Source organism: Gambusia affinis, linkage group LG07 (assembly GCF_019740435.1).
Source record: "Gambusia affinis linkage group LG07, SWU_Gaff_1.0, whole genome shotgun sequence".
Taxonomy (NCBI): domain Eukaryota; kingdom Metazoa; phylum Chordata; class Actinopteri; order Cyprinodontiformes; family Poeciliidae; genus Gambusia; species Gambusia affinis.
Window position 1 is genome coordinate 2,517,072 of NC_057874.1, and position 18,553 is coordinate 2,535,624.

Below are 18,553 nucleotides of genomic sequence, written 5' to 3' on the forward strand. Positions count from 1 at the left end.
CCACAGAAAACATGTAAAATCCACACTAAAGGCCTGTGGCGGCAGTTTGAACCCAGAACATGTTGTGAAGCAACAGTGGTAACCAATGCAATTTTTTCCCCACATACTCATATATTATGTCTCACTGAAGGCAACTAACAGAGCCCACCCAAGGCTGTTTATTGTTTAAACTAATTAGTAGCTTGCTTGTGCCTTTGAATTGATAAGTTGGTTTTATTTTGTTTGCATAAATGAAAGAGGTTCAGGTGATACTGGAGGAGGTGGAGAAAGGTTTATTTTCCTCTACATGCTCAGACTGGTTACAGGAGGGAAACTTAACTCAGCATGTTGGACTCGGTGACTCCGATACGTCCCGTTCATGAACACAGTTCGCAAAGTTCTGAGACACCATCTTTAGAAATTATTAGAAAAATACAGACAAAATCAGGAGTATTGAAAAGCAACACTGGTCCAAGAACAAAAACAACCCCAAGTCACTCCAGATAATGTAATAGAAAAGCAATTTAGGTATTTCAGGGCATTAATTTGTTCCTATTGTTTTCCCATTGCTGTCATCAACTAAACCTTAAATATACTGAATGAGATTAGTTGTAGATTTTACTGGAAACGCCAGTGTAGGTAAATGAAGGCTACAACGTACACTCACTTCATCCTGTCCGGATCAAACACATTTCATTGTTCGATCTGGACACTCTGTACTTAACCCCAGTAAGTACAGAATGTACACACTCAGACCAAAACTGTGAGTACTCCTCTGTTAATGACTGAAAAGTCCACAGTAGTTACTGAGATAACTTAAAATGCACAAATAAAATAAAACGTATTGAAAATGATCCAATGAAAATGTGCTTAAATAGAATCATAAAAAAGACTAATGAAACAAACCTGGAAAAAAGTGATGGTATTTGTAACTTAATTCTTTGCTGCGCATCTTTTTTAAAAGGTTTTATTGGCTCTAGTGGCCTTTATTTGAGAGTAGTCAGAGAGGAAAGCAGGTTTTGAGAGAGAAGACATGCAGTGAAGGTCATCAGGTCGGGACTTGAACCTGTGACAGCCGCATCAAGAACTAAAGCTTTCTAATATGAGTCTTGCGCTCTACCCACCGCTGCACCACATTGGACAACCTTTTGAGGCAATAAAACTGTTTCCTTAGTAGTCAGTGAGTCCACAGTTGTTCTGCCTCACTTCTCATCTGCACACTGCTCCAGTCGTCTCGGGTTTGAAGGGTGCCTTCTCTAGATGGTTTAGCTTCAGCAGATGTTCAATCAAATTTACATGCGAGCAATCTGGGAGGACAGTTCAGAGTAGTTGTGTTCTTACGTTTTCTTTTCCTCCTTTGTCATCTCTCATGAAGTCCGCTTTGGCCCAAAAGATGACAACTGGCGCGATTTGACAATGATGTACCTTGACCTTGGAGTTCACCTTTAATTTCTTTGGACGTTATTCTTTGTTATCATTCCGAATATCCTTCTTTTCTATTTGTCATCAAGCGTCCTCCTGCGACCGACTTGTTAGTCATGTTGTGTACAATCCCTAATCCTAACTCATCAATTGTGTCCAGGCCTGTTTTACTTGGTTACTTTACCTTTTTTTGTTGGTTTTTTTTTAGAATTTTGTTGAACCACATCTCAAAAACAGTGTTGGATATTCATTGGTTAAGTTTCATTAAATTTTTACTTTACTATTACTTGTGTCAGTTTTGAGTTATTTCAGTGACCACTGTGGTCTTTCCAGTCATTAAAAGAAAGCGTCCCAGCCACTCTGTTTGCAGCCAGTGATTGTGTTTATTAAGGAAAAGGATGAAACCCAAACCAGCCAAATCCTGTGTGAAAAACATATTGTGCCAATTTTTAAACTTTGAATTAACTTGTTAAACTTTATATCAATTTAACAAGTAATGATTACTAGTACAGCTGTAGATAAAACTAAATCTCTGCAACTGGCTGGAAAAAAGCGACATATGATGAAATCTGTCAGTGATTACAGAAATTAATATTTTGAAGTTTTAATGAAAATTGAAACAAAACTGTGATAAAATGTGGTTCCACTAAGCAGAATGAACCCTTGGCTATTTTCCATTCCACCTTCACTTTATCCACTGTTTTGTGTTGGTTTTTTAATTATTATTATTCTTTTCTTGGCTTTGTGATTTTTGTGTCATTTGAGTTAGTTTCAGGTTTTCAGGGAAGCCTTTGTGTTTGGCCATGTTACGTTTGGTTACTCTTTCACTCAATCTTGGGGTTTTCCCTCATCCATTTATTTCAGTTATTCACTCATTTGCGTAGTCAACACATCAGTCCCTTCTCCCTTACAGCTGCAGTGTGTTGCTAGTCTCTCTGCTCATCTGCCTCCTCTGGAAGCAGATCAGGTCTAACGGTGAGATGAATGGAGCTGAAAACACAAACTGAGAACCTGTTAGAGGCAGCAGCAGACGGATGACTGAAGTGGAGGTTTATATTCCAACAGGAGGTTCCTAAACATACAGCCAGAGCTATGAGGTATAGATCAGGGGTATGCAAACTTTTTATCACCTGGGCCAAGATAATCAAGTCAAAGGGACCAAAAAAATAAGGGTAAAAATAAATAATAAAATACAAGTGTGATAAAATCGATACTTTAGTTTTCGCGCTGGATTATTTTCGTGTTGTATTTAGGGCTGAAATGATTCCTCGAATGATTCGAGTACCTCGATTATTAAAATTCCGCGAGGAAGTTATCTGCCTCAAAGCTTCGTTAAATTATGTTTTATTATGTAGCGCACCGTGTTCCGCCCGGATCATTATTTGTGGGGGGCAGCGCTCTTACTTCCGCCTATGAGTTGTTGTGAAGTGCTATCGGCATGGTGTTGAGTTGTGCGTTTTGAATGGGTTTGGGGGACGAATACAGATTGTTGAACTTTGCGGTGCGATGGTTGGACTACGACAGCTTTTGTGGCGTCGTCACGATTTTGGAGCGAACGGTGAGGGGGGTAAAAATATTCCATAGAGTACTCGATTACTAAAATATTCTTTGGCAACAGCCCTAGTTCTATTCTCTCTTCCTCAGAAAAAGGTTTTATTTAGATTTTTTTCCTCAAATAATATATATATATATATTTTTTTTTTTTTTTTACATTTTTCTTTATATAATAGATGCACACAAATCATGTCAACACGTTATTGATGGATCTTGTAGATGCTTGTGATTTTCTCTCAAATGATATTTTACGCTTTGGGAAAAACACACATACATGTGTTTTGTTTTTCTCTTGTTTCTGTTTGTCTCCTTAATAAACAAAGTTTAGGTAGACGCCTAAACTTTGTTCACATTCTTTCTCAGGTTTTACCAATATAATTTAGCATAAAAACTACAAAAACGCCTAAATGTCTAAATTTTGATAAATCAAAGTTAAATAAAACGTGACAGTATTGATATCGGCAATACTGGCCCTGTTTTTATGTAGTATTGGATAGTATTGTCACACACACCTACTGCTGATGCTGCTTGGAGGATTGCTGATCAGTATAGAAATATTAGTGAACGCGTCTCCAACATGATCAATAAAACTGCTAAAACTTTTTGTACGTCAGATATAGCGTCTGGATTAAACGTTTTATCTGACGTTTAATCCAGATATTCTGTTGTTGGCCGATCTTCAGCCGCGTTTGAAACTGGCATGGAAAGTAGCCTGTGGCTCCTACAAGAAACCCAGTGGTCCTGATCATCTTTAGCAAATCGATAGCACTTATTATGGCAAGAACGGGCAGATTATGGACCGCCTCTCCCCCCGACACTCTGTTCGGTGTGTGTGTGTTTGGGTCAACTCTCCGCCACCTGGAAATTCGTCCCTCTCCCTTTAAGTGGGAGGTGAGCTGTTTGGAAAAGCTCCGAGCAGCGGATGGAAACCCCGCTCCAAAACATTTACGCACCGGCGGCGGTCAGCGACAGCGTCTGTCTGCGCTCAGTCACCAAACCGGTCCAGGCAGACTGCAACCGAGGAGGAGCGGCTCCGGATGACCAGGAGCAGAGGTCCGGACTGTCACCGACCAGCCTGAGTCCCGCCGCGCCGCATCGCGCCGCGCTCTTGGATGCGGTGAGCGGTTAGGACGGAAGTTTTCCCTCGGCTCTCTGGTGGAGAGCGCAGCGGCACTGGTGAGTGGACAGCTGGACCTCTCAGCTGGAGCTTGTGGAAACTAATGAAACTCTGAGCTGGGAGTGTTTTGTTGTTTTTTTCTCATCTGTGCTTTTGGCTCACTTAACAAAACTTAAACAAATAAACTTCAGTCTGTTCCTGGCGTTTTGTGGGATAGTCATGTCCATCATGGTGAGGAGGATGATGATCTCGGCTCTGTTTAGTCGATGCAAATAAGCAGATAAGTGCTCTCTTTTCTGATTGGCTGAAATAGTCTCCTAAATATTTAGAAGTACTGCAGTTCTTCACTGGTGGAGGCTGTGGGCTCCAGTTGGGGGGAAAGCCACCGGCAGAGCAGGACTGGTCATCTATACTGTATACACACATTATGCCTGGAAGCACTGTAAGGTCAGAGGTCAGGAGTGTCCTGTAAGAATGAGCTGCAGGTCTGAGCTAAGCGAGGTGTGAAATAGCAGACTGCTCTGAGGTCAGTTGTGAAGTGATGTCTTGTTCTCAGTGAGCCGGAGGAGAAGGTATGTGAAGGCTGGTGGGCATAGAGCCACCCTGGGGGTCTCACTGAGCGCTGATGATAGTTATGTACAGGGTGAGGGGAGAGGGGTTGGCCGACTGCACACAAAGCAGTCCATCAGCTGGGAGTCCCTGACCTTTCTTCCTGTCACTCTTCTTTTCTTTCCTTTCATTCTTCCGGCTCCTTACTTTACTCTGATGACTTTATTTAGTTTTTCTCCTGACAGCGAAGCGGCTTTTCACTTTCTGACTCCCGACTGACTCCTGTTTGTTTTCCAATGGAGATCCAGGTGTCACACACTGCTGAAGCTGCTGCTGCTGTGGAACTTCAACTTAAGTCTTTTCTTGTTTTGAAAAAGAAATTCAGAAATCTTTAACTATCCAACTGAGTAAAAAATATGTATCCATCCGTCCGTCCGTCCGTCCATCCGTCCATCCATCCGTCCATCCATCCTTCCATCCACAGTAAGTTTGTCAGCTCTTAATGTAATCGTACTGAAAAAGAAAACAAATTAAAATCACTCAGACATCTAGAAAAACTTTAGTTTGGGAAAGAATTGATTTTTATCACAAAAGTGAGCACCACCCCCTGCCCCCCCCCCCACACACCTCCACCCCACACACAGTGGTGCAGACATAAAGCATCCCTCTGTCAACACTGGTGCAGACTGAGCATTATACACTTCGACATGCACACAGAAGATAATCTCAAGGAGTGGTTCGGCATGTCACCCTTCACCTCCCTCCCTCCCCTGGCTCTCCATCATACCCCCCCTCCTCTGCCCCCACCCTGATGGAGCTTTGCCTTCCCAGGTGAATGGGTTCATGAAGGAGGGAAAGGTGACTCCTCAGTCTGTCAGTCATTTGCCTCATAAGCCACTGCCCAGTGAGACACTTGCCTTTCTTCAGGAGTTTTAAAACCGATGCACCTCACTGGGTCGGTTTCCAGGTACACTGTAAAAAGTAATAAGTTCACTTTACTTAAAAAAAGTTAGGAAACCGATTGCCTCAAAATCTTCAAGTAAAGTAGCTAATTCATTTTAAGGTGTTATTGCTAAAAATAACTATGTTTAGACCACTCAGATAAAGGCAGTAAACCTGAGTGCCGTTAACTCAAAATCATTAATTGGGTTAACTGTAAAATATTCATTCAGACAACTCATGCAATGGCAGTAAACTTGAGTGCCGTTAACTCAAAATCATTAGTAAAGTTGACTATAAAATGTCAATTATGACTACTTCAAATTGTGAGTTATGTCAATTAAGCAGTACTCATAAAAATAAGTTATGCTTACACGTTTAAGAGTTCACATTACTTGCAAAATATCAGGAAACCGATTGCCTTGATATGTTCAAGTAAGATGAACCAAAAGTGTTAAGTTATTGGAACGAAGAGCCAACAGACAGTTTGAATGGAAAAAAATGTTTAATAATTAAACAAGTTTACCTTAAATACAAGGTTCTCAAGTGTGGTTACATACACACTAACCTGGAAACAAAGTTTTCCATAGACTTTTTTAAGGAAAAAAAAACACACTACTTTTTTTTATAGGGTAGCCCTCAAACTAATATTGAAACCTTCAAATGGCCCTCAGTCTTTAAAACTTTGAGAATCCCTGCTTAAATGTCTTTGTTGACTGGTGTGAAACAAAAACTCAATTCTCAATACTAGAGCCCAACATTTATCATAACATTGATAAAGTAAATAATGAAGTAGTGAAGTGAAGTAATGTTTCTCCTCATTAACATAAAACCATTTAGTAGTCTGCAAATGCAATGATGCTCTCTCCAACAAAAACAGAATCAAACAAGAAATAAAAATCACTTTTCCAATAAGGGTAAAGGTATCAACGTTGATCCATAATGTCACATCACATTCACTCATTGCATCAGAAGATTTTTGAGTGATTGTATTTTTGGTTTTAGGATTTATGTCCAAGTGAGAAGCACCCTTTGGATGAAGTCAAAGGTGTACTTCAGTTGTTGAGGGTACTCCAAATTCAGAGTATAAATAAGTCCAAAGAGCAAGCACATGGCATGTGGAAGATTCCCAAGATCATTCATGACAAGACTTCCTTCCAAAATGATGGCAGTACTTGAAGACTGGAGGTGCAGTGAGTCAGTGGAGGCCTGCCTGTCCTCAGGAATGATGGTCAGGATCCCAATGGGGGTGTGAGACAATGGGGTGTGTCTAGGTCTTCGCAGTCCTACCAATAGAAGTAACACCACAATTACATATCAACATAACACTTCTTTAGGGTGACCAGACGTCCTGTTTTTCCCGGACATGTCCTACTTTTCAGACCTAAAGAAATGTCCGGGGGGAATTTAAAAATCGTTAGGGATTTTGGTCAACTGCCTCAAAACACATTACATAGCTTGTGCATTGTGATTACATTGCCACTCCGTTCCACTACTCCATTCCAGGTTTCTTTGTATGGCAAAGAAATCGGTAGCACATGTACACACATGTGCTACCGATTTCTTGTGCTACCGCTGGTTCTATCCCCCCACCCACCCCCCGTTGGCGCATGTGTGTCCGCCGATTCTACCCCCCCGCCAACAAAAAAAGAAGTGTCCTCCTTTTCAGAAACCCAAATCTGGTGACCCTACACTTCTTCATCATGGCTGCTTCTCCTACAGTTTACAGCTGTCCCACCTGTGGCAGTCTACTCATCATAAGCCTTCTATAACAGTACAGCGGCTTTTTTAACCCGCCAACATCTTTATCCTTATCCCTTTTCCTTTTTTTGTTTTGCGCCCCGGACAGCTTTTTTGCACTGCCGCTCCATCTTGTTGCCACTAAATAAACATGATATTTTCGACTAACGTTAGTCCCAGGCATCGCTAAATCATTACACATAAAGTTAACCTCAAAACCTGGACTTTCGGATGAATTATACGGCCGAGATAACGAATATAAGTTTGCTAAAAAACAGTGGGACTTACCGTGACCAAACTTAGCTGCAGCAACCGCCGTATTGTTGACAGTTTGGAGCTTCTTTCAAACACGACGTCACTCGTCAGTGTCCAATGCGCATGTGCGTTCAACGAGAGCTGCCGAATGATGCCGAGTTTTTTGCTGGTTATGCAGATGCGTTTTGCTCACTCATAACTCCAAGTTCGGGTTACTTGCTGCTGATGAGTTTGATTACTTGCCTCAGTAGAAAGTTGTCTTTGCTAAGTTTAAGTTAGTATAGTCAACAGAGTAAGCTGGAATGAGTTCAGGTCACTTTTCTTTTTGAGTACACTTTACTTTTACATTTTACAGTGTAGGATTGTTGTCTCAATCCAACCTCCACATGGGATAAAGCATTAAAGTAAAGCAGACCACGGGTTGTGCTGTAGCTCCGCCCCCCTTGTGTTATGAATGACAGAGTAACTTAGGGGTAAAATTGTACAGCTGATCAGTTGTCAGGTGCCATGCTTTTAATTTGAAACAACCCATTTTGTTTGTATGAACATGATGGCAGCGGCTCAGGGCGTTTCTGCATGTTCTCTCTGGGAGCTCCTTGACTGTTGGGGTCACTGGGGTTAGCTGCCCTTTGCTATGAGTGTGTGCAGGCATGGTTGTTTGTCCTGTCTCTCTGTGTGTGTGTGTGTGTGTGTGTGTGTGTTCAGGGTGGACCCCGCCTCTGGAGAAGAGTCTGACTTTAACTCACCTGTTGTTGTTGCATATTGACTGTATGTCCAACTCCTGAGGCCATACAACGCGCGGCGTTGGATTTACGAGACAAGTTGAGACTTAAAGTGTGACTAACCTCCATGTGAAAGCATAACAGACAAATCTTTAATAAAAGATCCCACTAAAGTGGACGGCATGTGCAGCACCAGTCTCTCTGCAGCTGCATAGAGGAGACCTTTTCTACTCCATGGCCACGTTGCAAATGAATCGCCCCAATGTGTAGATCTACGATCACCACGCTCGCTGACCCGTCTCCTGGCTCTGTATGTACACAAAAATATAAACATAGAACCTGTAAGAGCAAATCTAGACAGTTTACCCAACAAAACTTTGATTTGGAGGTTAGTTACTCTCTAAGCAATGCTTTTCAGAAACTAAGAATTCTCCTTTTTCAAAAAATGACTGACTTATGAAAATTAATCAAACGTGAAGAGTATTCCCTGGCCCTATATAAACCAATTGGATATAAAGTAGCTAAACTAGAGCCTAGGTACTTTATATACAGTTGTTTTTTTTTACCAGGATGTAAAACCAGAACGGTTTTTCAATATAAAACAGGAAGTACCACACACATGGTTGTTCACTGTTTATAGCACAGCTTTTTATACTTGAAGTAGACCTTTGAATTTAATGCATTAAGCAAGTGTGTAAGTGGGAGTAACAACTTGTTTGAAGTGTGTGTGTGTGTGTGTGTGTGTGTACCATCTCCTATACATTGAAAGTCTCCATAAGGGTAGCAGTGCAGACAAAGGTTTTCTTTTCCCCTCTTCTTCTGACCTCCTGTATCCTCTCTGCATTGTTCTCTGAATCCTATTGAACCAAGAGTCCACAGAGACTCAGCACAATAGAGAATAATAGTCTATAGATGTGTGTGTGTGTGTGTGTGTGTTTCTTCAGCCTATCCTTTAGCGCTGTGTGAGGCCAAGCCAATCACGCAGAACAATGCGGGGTTCAGGGAGGCCTTGTGATCTTTTTAAAAGAAGACCTTCTCGCTGCATTGTCTCTGTCGGAAACATCGCTGGAACTGCTGATGTCAAATCACTCGGCTGGCCGACTTGACCAAACACAGGCTGGCCATTGACTGTTTTATCCAAGTGTCACATTTCTGTTGGTTGTGTCCTGTGACTGTTAGACTACAAGCTAGAGCTGAATTCATTTATCAAATGTTAGGTCACGGTGTGCAGAATCGCCAATGCTAATATTTTGTATGTAATGTTTGGTAATATAACTATACTAAATGTGCAAATCAATCAAACGGCGTGTACAACATCAATAATATATTTTGACAATTGAATGGCTGCTACCCACCCTTGGTGCACTCAGCCAATTTTTATTTTTTATGGCTGAGATGTTAAAAGCATACATTGTTTAATTTTGGAACAAGAAAAATAGCATTAAATGAGCAGGCAGCAGATCTCAGTACACATGTAGCCGGGTATTAATATCTTTAGCGTCATCGATTAAAGGTCCAGTGGGTAACAATTACTAAAATCTAGAAGTTAATTGAGAAATGCCTACAACATGAACTACAACAATATTGGCAGATTCCTTTACTTATCACTGATAATCTTCTTAAATTAGTAAAATAATAAGTATTTAAACTTTTTTTTCATTTTCATAAATGTGTTTAGCCCTTTAAAGATTTTCTTTAAAGGATTGCATCATAGGTGCAGTGCTTCTTTTTTTTAAATTATGTATCCTCAAGCATCTCAAAGCAGTGTTTGGTTCCTCAACCAGTCTTTTCTTACACAATGAATGGATGTCCAGACTGAAATAAATGGTTCATTTTAAGGTAAATGTAAGAGGAATATAACAAAATTATCATATGAAATGAACACTTTTTGTTAGTAAGGATGCTTAGGTTTTGGTTGCCTAACAAGATCTTGCATGCTAATATGTCAGGATATTCATGAACCTAATATTCTGCACCATCTTGTCTTTTAAACTGAACACATCATTGTATCTCAGCCATCACTGTATTTCAGATACATTCTGCTCGTAGGTCGCTGTTGAACCTTGTCACCAGTTGGATAAGACATCTGTAGCTTCAACGAGAGTTCATTATGTTTTGATTATGTGGTGCTAGTGGCTTTTATTGACAGTAATCAGACAGGAAATGGGCTGAGAGTGGAGGGTTCGAAAACTCGCAGCACAAAAATTCGAGGTCAGGAACAGACAGCTAATCGTGAAGATGATAGCCTTTTTATAGGGGGCTCCTGGTTGGAAAATACTGATGGAAATTAGAGATGCGGCGTTTCCTTAACACTACAATTAATATAAATTTAATTGGTAAAAATAAATCTACCAGCAACCCTCCCGACCCCATTTAGGGAAGAAGGGTGTAAAGAAAATGGATGGATGGATGAAAATAAATCTACAAAATAAACTTTATTGTTCAAATTTTCCTAAGAGAGTTTAGGGTTTGACAACTACATCCAAATTTCTATTGTTTCATTTTATTTTCCCATTAATTTCATATTTTATATATATACACTACGCAATGCACCGGAGCTCCTAATGTTTTGACATAGAAGTATAATGTGTGTGAAAAACTATGCTGTTACGGGTTTGAGCTGTGACAACGTAAGAGATGATGGCATGTGAGCTGCGGTTGGCGCTCCGGTTGGCGCTCCGGTTGGCGCTCCGGTTGGCGCTCCGGTTGGCGCTCCGGTTGGCGCTCCGGTTGGCGCTCCGGTTGGCGCTCCGGTTGGCGCTCCGGTTGGCGTTCCGGTTGGCGCTCCGGTTGGCGCTCCGCTCAGCACCGTTCTTGGCACCTTTTGTATTTTCAGGTGCTGCTGCTACATGGTTAAAGTCCAGTTATTTATGTTATCTCAGCAAACTTTAGCTTTGAGAAAAGACCTTAAATTTTATTTTATGAGTTATATGAGGACCCCCCGCTCCCCACAACCTTCCTGACTGTTTGCTCTTTATATGTTGATAATGTTTGTATTTTTTATGGTTGTCTGTTTATCTGTCTTGTCCACTGTGACAAGTGTTGCTGTCTTTCTTGGTCAGGTCAGCCTTGTGAAAGAAGTCATGAACTCAATGAGCTTCTTATCTGGTTAACTAGAGGTTAAGGTTTAATAATTTAAAAAAACAACCTTGCTGATGTGCTCAATGCTTTATTTTGATCATTCATTAGCTTTAGCTTCTGTTGCTGATTTTGCCAAACCTGATCCGTTCCAGACTCATCTCTGGTGGTTTATGATGGAAGCGCTAGAAAACTCCCGACACTAAAAAGAACTTTAGTTTTTGCTTTCACTTGTGTTTGGGTAATGGCAGTACTTCGCTCAAGAGATCTCTATCAACTTGATGAAATGCACTTTTAAATCAAGGTTTGGCCTTATTTCAAAATTCTTCTTCAGCTATGCGAGAGCAGACGTTGTTTGTCATCGCTTGGCTTCTGTAAAGCGGGTGAAGTATCCTGGTTAATTCTTCACTGCGTTGCTGATAAGAGCGCGATATTTCCGTCCGTTTCTTCTGCTTCATATTGTCTTCTTTTGCATTATCTAACAGCCTGTTTTACTCACATTGAGCATTCATTACCCATAATCCTTCAGCCACTACTGGCTCTCTGCAACACTAGCACAAGGATCAATTCATATTATATTATCCAAAGTGGAAAAAGTGGAGGATTTTTTTGAAGAAGCATCTTATCTGGAGAGTTCTTGGTCACCTTGGAAACGTTCAGGTTGTACCGTTGAGGTCAACAGGGTGTGAAAATGTGTATTTATCCTTAAAAACATGGACTTAAAAGGTTTGTTGCCACATCTTTACATCGCTCCTCTTTGTAGTCTACTTAATGATACTTTCAACTTGTTGTCTTGTGAAAGGAAGAAAAACGAGAAATGTGCACACTTAGGAGGAAACACACACACACACACACACACACACACACACACAGAAAGGTCACGCAGTGGGTTGTGCTGGTTGGATGATGAGGTGCAAGTCTTCTGCTGGTAATGGTCCACTTTCAGAGACGCGCTGAGACAAAAAGCAGCCGTGCTCACTCACAACTCTGTGAGCATTCACACCTTCAAGGTAAGAGCTTTCACTGAACAAGCTGGGGTTGTTTTTTTCCAACACATGTTTGTCTTCCTGTTCCTTCTTCACTTTTCGTGGGTTTGTTTCTGCTGCAGGTGTATAGACTGCCTGTCAAGGCAATAATGCGCTATTTTTATTTTTATTTTAGTTTTCTCCTGAACACAAGGATGAGATTAAACACGCAGTTTAAATAAACAGGCTCATTGTGCACAGCACACATGCCATTCATTTACATTCTTCCAGCTGTGCTGTGAATGCACAGTCACTCATCCGTGTGAAGCACATAATAAGTGCGCAAATAAAGCAGGAGTACAGCCTGCACTCCCGGGCCACTGCGGGCGATTTATCAACAGCTGTAAATCAGTTGTAAAGAATAAAGAACGGAAGCAGTTTTTGAAGGCAGCGCTCCATTTCTCATGCTACTTTTCAACACTTACTAATCCCTTAAAAAAGAAAAAAAAACATTTTTCTTAAACTTTTCCGAACTTTTGTAATTTGCATCGCCGGCATCGTGTGTTTGTGTGGGTGTGCGTGTGTGTGTGCGTGCAGACCTTCCAGCGCGCCCCGTCAGACACAAGCTCCTACAGGACCAAGGTGTGTTTCGCTAAATGCACAGACGGCTGAGAGAGAAGCTTTTGTTGGGAAGTACACGGTGAGTTTCCAGCACCGTGACTGCAAGTTTCTTTTGTCTCATTGTTCCCGTAACGCACATCACATAACGGCCTCGCATTGTTCGCCTGACAGGACATGATTGAGCAGGTTCACGTTTTTTTTCTTTTGTTTATTTTCTTATTTGTTTTTCTTGTGTGGTCTACTTTTCTAGTCTCTCATGATAATAACTATAATAATTAATAATGAGTAAATTTAGGTGTGTTAATTGGAGCTCCAGTTTGAGTCAGTCATTTGACCATCCGCCGGTGAGGCCGGAACAAAAAGTTCTTTTGACATGTTTCAACAGCTTTTACTACTTTCGGTGTTAACCAACAGATTTGCATCACCATCACCGTCCTGCACATGAACAGATGTTTTTTTGTCCACCTCATCGGAAGATAAAGGTATAATCGGCTTGTTGCCATCCTTTTTTTTCAAGCCGATTTGTTTATTCCTGCGAACATCAAGAGAATTCACAAACACTCTATTGATGGCTGAACTCGGGACGCACAAAATAAAAACAAACCAGTTTCCTGGGTCATTTACATGAGGTTCCGTTTTGCTCACACAGCGCTGTTCTGTTGTAGTCACCCCGTAATTGGACTTTTTTTTTTTAAATAGTACTCTATACCTGTTTGTTGTGTGTGTTTGCATACTGTTATTTGCAAGTGTCCAAAGACCGTTTGTTTGCCGTATACTGGCCGACTGATAGGATTTGCATTTTCTTTGAAAATCTGTGAAGTCTAAAGAAACACTGTGCCATTATGTGTCTATATAGTATATTAGCTTCTTGTTTAATGCTTGGACACAGTATGAAAACAAAATAGCTGTTAGATACATTTTTAAATACAATTTATTTTGGATTTTCTTTTTATGATTTGCATTTATTAAAAATTTAAAACAATGTGAAATTTTTTTCTTGTAAAAAATTTTTTTCTTATACTTCTCTTTTCATCCAGCAACTAAAAATTCTGACTTTTAAGAAATGATGTGGCTCCCTCCTCTTGTACGAGACTGAACATTGAGTCTTGATTCTGCTCTGGTAGTTTAATGTAACTCCAGTGCTAAAGCTGGGAGTTGACTTTTTGCCGTAAGTTTCTTGTCAGGTCCACTAGCCTTTCCTGTCGTTTCTTTCCTTTAAAACAAAGACATTTTTTTGTATTTGTAATATTTTTGGTCGTCAAAAAAAGCCTGGATAGTTACTTTTACTATCACTGCTCATGACTGCTATTATGATTTTTAAACATGCTAGCATTTTTAAACGCTAGCCTGGATGCATTGAGATAGTATATTCTGTTGAAAGTTGTTGCTAAATTTATTTTTATTTTATCATTTATTTTACGTAAAACATTAATGAATAAGCAAACTAATACTTAGTAAAAAAAAAAAGTCTTAAACTTATTGCTGTAATATCTTATCAACAGTAAGCTGGTTGTAACAACCAGTTGGCTGTTTTTACATGAAAAAATTATGATATGCAATGTTGTTTGAAATTTCTATGTAAAACTCATTACAGCATTGTATTTTTATCAAAGGGAATTAAAACAATAAAGTGGCTCATGCCTATTGATGGAACCGCACCCCCAGTTTAATTATCAGTTTGGACGTAAGTTCATAAAACCTGTGAATGTCGTGAGGTTTGCCACCCTCTCCATTTCCCAAACAGTAAACGTTCCTCTTTGTATCTCCTATGTCTTCCACTCTCACTACATTTTTTTTTGTGTGCTGGTTTTATCGTTAACTGAGAACACAACTGAAGGAGAAACCACCCAGATAAATGTCTTTACATTGTCAGCTTTCTCATTTCGGAACGCAAACACGCCTCCAAACTGGAAACAATTCAGAGTTTTTATTTCACGATGTACAATAACAAAACACTGTATTGTAAAGCCAGGTGATCCAAACTATCCAGTCATTATTATTTTATGTTGTAGATTGTTATTATGGTCCAGAGCACTGGTTCCAAAAGATTTTCTTCTGGGTCCCCCACTGGTTCCCAAAGATTTTAACAACTTTAAGTTTTTGAATTGTATTAAATTAGAGGGGCTTAAAGATGGAACCTTGAGGTTCCCACATGTGATTTTTGTCAGCTTTGATGAAAAGCTCCCTATTGGCATAAAGAATTTCCTGTTATTTTAATAAGATTCAAACTTGAAAGTGCTAAACGCTGTTCAATAATATTTAACAGAATAATACACATTAACTATATTTTAACTCTATATACTACTTGGTTTAGTAAATTAGTAGTTCTTGATTTAGCTGGGAGGTTTCAGGATCTTGAAATGATGTGGTTCGTTTTATAGAATATATGGATCAACCCAAGATAAGTTTAATTCATAAATCCTCTTTAGATTCAGAGGAAGACAAATTTTCTGATTTTGGTACTAGAAACTAGTTGGTTACATTTATAGATTAAACAAACTAGTTCAGTTTATTTGTTTATGATGGAAGAAACCTCAGATCTAAAAAAAAACCCTTAATATTAAAACATTGAGCTACTTTCACATTTTCTTGCTTATAAGAAAGGATTTGTGTTAGTAAAGATACAACGAGCTGTTAGATGGAGCCGCCATGTGTCCAAACTGTAACTGTAAAAAGCTCAAAACATTCTTAATGTGGTCAAAGTATTACTTGTACTATTTTACACGATTTTCCAGATTTTCCTATTGCTGTTCTTTGGGTTTTTTTCTTCCGTTGTGACTCCTGTGCTCTCCTGGTAGCAGATGTTATCAGGTTTGCAGGCTTTGTGCGGGAGGCCAACCACCTTGTCATTAGCGTGTCCAGCTAGCCACTTTGAACATGATCTTCCTCATGTTGGAGCTGGTTAGGATCTACGGTGCTAACTTATTGGTAGCCACCCTCCTTATTGAAATACACACACATGCACACACTGTCCAGACCTCCTGTGGCTTGTCAATGTTGAGACGTGCAGGCCCTCATCAGAATCACCTGTTGTGCCGCTGCTCAAAGGAGTTTCCATAGTAACGTCTTGGAGCTTTGGGCCCTTGGTCTGTAAAGACCCTTGGCAAATATAGAGTGCCCCTGCTACCCCAACCACTAACACGACCCTAGCAAACTCCCAAACACACGCAGCTGTAATATGTGTGTGTGTGGGTGTGTGTGTGCTCTCTAAGCAGCAGTAAATAGAGTGCGGATATAAAGTGTGCCGGGCTAACGGAGGGAGCGCATTGTGAGAGTCGGGCCTCCTTTGTCTGAGGTCGCCTGAAGGAGCAGGGGGTGGAAAGGAGTGCGTGGGTGTGTGTGTGTGTGTGTGTGTGTGAGGGGGATGGCAGGGAGAGATGCTTTGTAAAGGAAGAGGAGAAAAAAGTGGCCTTCATCCACATCCTTTCTTCCCTTTCTCTTGTTCTATCTCTTTATTGGGACTGTTTTGTCCCCCCGCCTTCCTCCCCTCTGATAAATGCCACAGTAGCCTTTCGCTAGCTGCCACAATAGACGACCTGTTTCAGAGAGCGCAAAGAGGGAGAGAGGCAGAGAAAGAGGGATGAGAGAGAGAGAGAGAGGAAGGCATGAAAAGAAAGAAAAAGGACTGCTTTTTAACCTGCTCTTCTGAAAGGCAGCAGGATAAAAAGGGAGGACTGTGACTAAAGCCAGAGTCTGCTTTCCTCTCCTTTCTCCTTCCTCAGTGTCTCTTTGTGAAGGATGCGCTTGTGTCATCTGCCTATTTATACGTCTTATTTTGAGAGCTTTCAGGGAAGACGGTGAACGTATCCTCCCGCAGACAGCCGATCTAAACCATGCAGCAGCCCACTTTGTTCCTGACTCTGAACTACTGTACAACTCTGAATTAACCTTCAAAGACCAATTTTTCTGTTTGTTTTTGACCATTTTTCATAAAACCCTTCCTTGCCAACTGCAACAATGCCATTAGGAAAAATAATTAAAAAGACTCAAAGTTTTTATCTTGTTTTTGAAACTTTTTTTTTTTAAATTTAAATTTTTTTTAATAGAATTTTTTTATATTTCCTTGTTGCTGTTAGCTGTACTGCAATGCTAACAAGAAAAGGATATTCTTTTGAACATCGGATGTGACTGTATCCATAGAGACCTAAATTACACATGTCATTTCTACAGAATAGCTCTAAAAAAGCTGCAACAATGACTCAATAATAACATGACTTAGTTTCATGCTACGCAAAGCAGACGCTTTATCTGCACTGATGAAGATGAGCAAAAGGGGTTTTTTTTTGACCACTTGGAGGCACTGACTGATTGTGTAGCGATGATTAAACTTTTATCAGATTTGACTCATTTATTTGTCAAGATAAGATACAGTCTTGTTATACTGCAATAGTCCCGCTTTGATTGTTTCTGTGTTGTATAAATGGACTTTTCTGGGGCTATAATTTGTGCTTTAGTTTTAATGTAGCTTAAAAAAAGAAACAAGCCATCATCATCCTTCCACTTCCTGTTGTCTTCTTTGGCGTTTCCTCCAGGATTAACATCATTCATCTGTAGATCATGTGACTCATGCAAAGCTAAAAAAGTGTTTCCATTTTTTTCCAAACTCGGCAAGTTTCTGTTCAACTAATTTATTCCTGTATTTTCAATTGACACAATTTTATAGTCAGTGGAAACGCAGCTACTAGTTTATCTTTGTAAACCTCTAAGATCTCTAGGTAGAAAACATTCTTGACTTGTTGCTTTTGGGAGGTTTCGCCATGCGAGTTGATGTTGAACCACAGGAAAACCCAAATCTACCCTCTTTGTTCAACACTAACTTCTGTTTGACTGAGAGATAACACAAGTTTGGGATGGAGTTATGTGTGTACTGTTAAAGAAACATAATGCAGTTGCTTATCTGATCCATAAGAACTCAGCCATACTGTACAAAGCAGACAGGCACTCAGAGAAATGGGGGAAAAGAAATTTATGTGCTCTTAGGAAATCAAGGTGAGTTGCCATACTTTGACTCAGACTGTGCCAACACCCACAATCCCCTGTGAAGAAGCAAGTCCAAAAGTTTTGTTTTCTTTTTTTCAAAAAGATAAGTAGCCTTTTATAATGGAACAGAAAAGCAACTATTTTCCTATTTGATAAATGCTCAAATCTGAAAAAATAACACAGAAAGCACAAAGCAAAGCCTCTGGAGTGAGTCAGATTCTGTTTTTAAATATATATATATATATATATATATATATATATATATATGTGTAGAGAGAGAGATTACTGGGTCAGTGTGGGTGTTTTTCTGTTCTGGTATCCAAATTCTATGGAAATGTTGCATTAACAATAATGGTCTCTAAACACCAACTTCGACTGACGACCAAATCATAGTAATACATTTCAGCCACTTTTGTTTTCTTTGTTGGTTAGCAGAAGGATCACTGAATCATATGAAGTGTCAGACCAGAAATCCAGTAGACCTACAGAGAAATATTGTTCTCTGTAGATTTCATCACGTTACAGACATGAACTGCAATGTGCTTTACTGGGATTTTGTTTATAAGATCAAAGAAGTGCACAGTTGTGAAACACAAGAAAACTCCTAGTGGTTCTCCTAATTTTATTTTTAT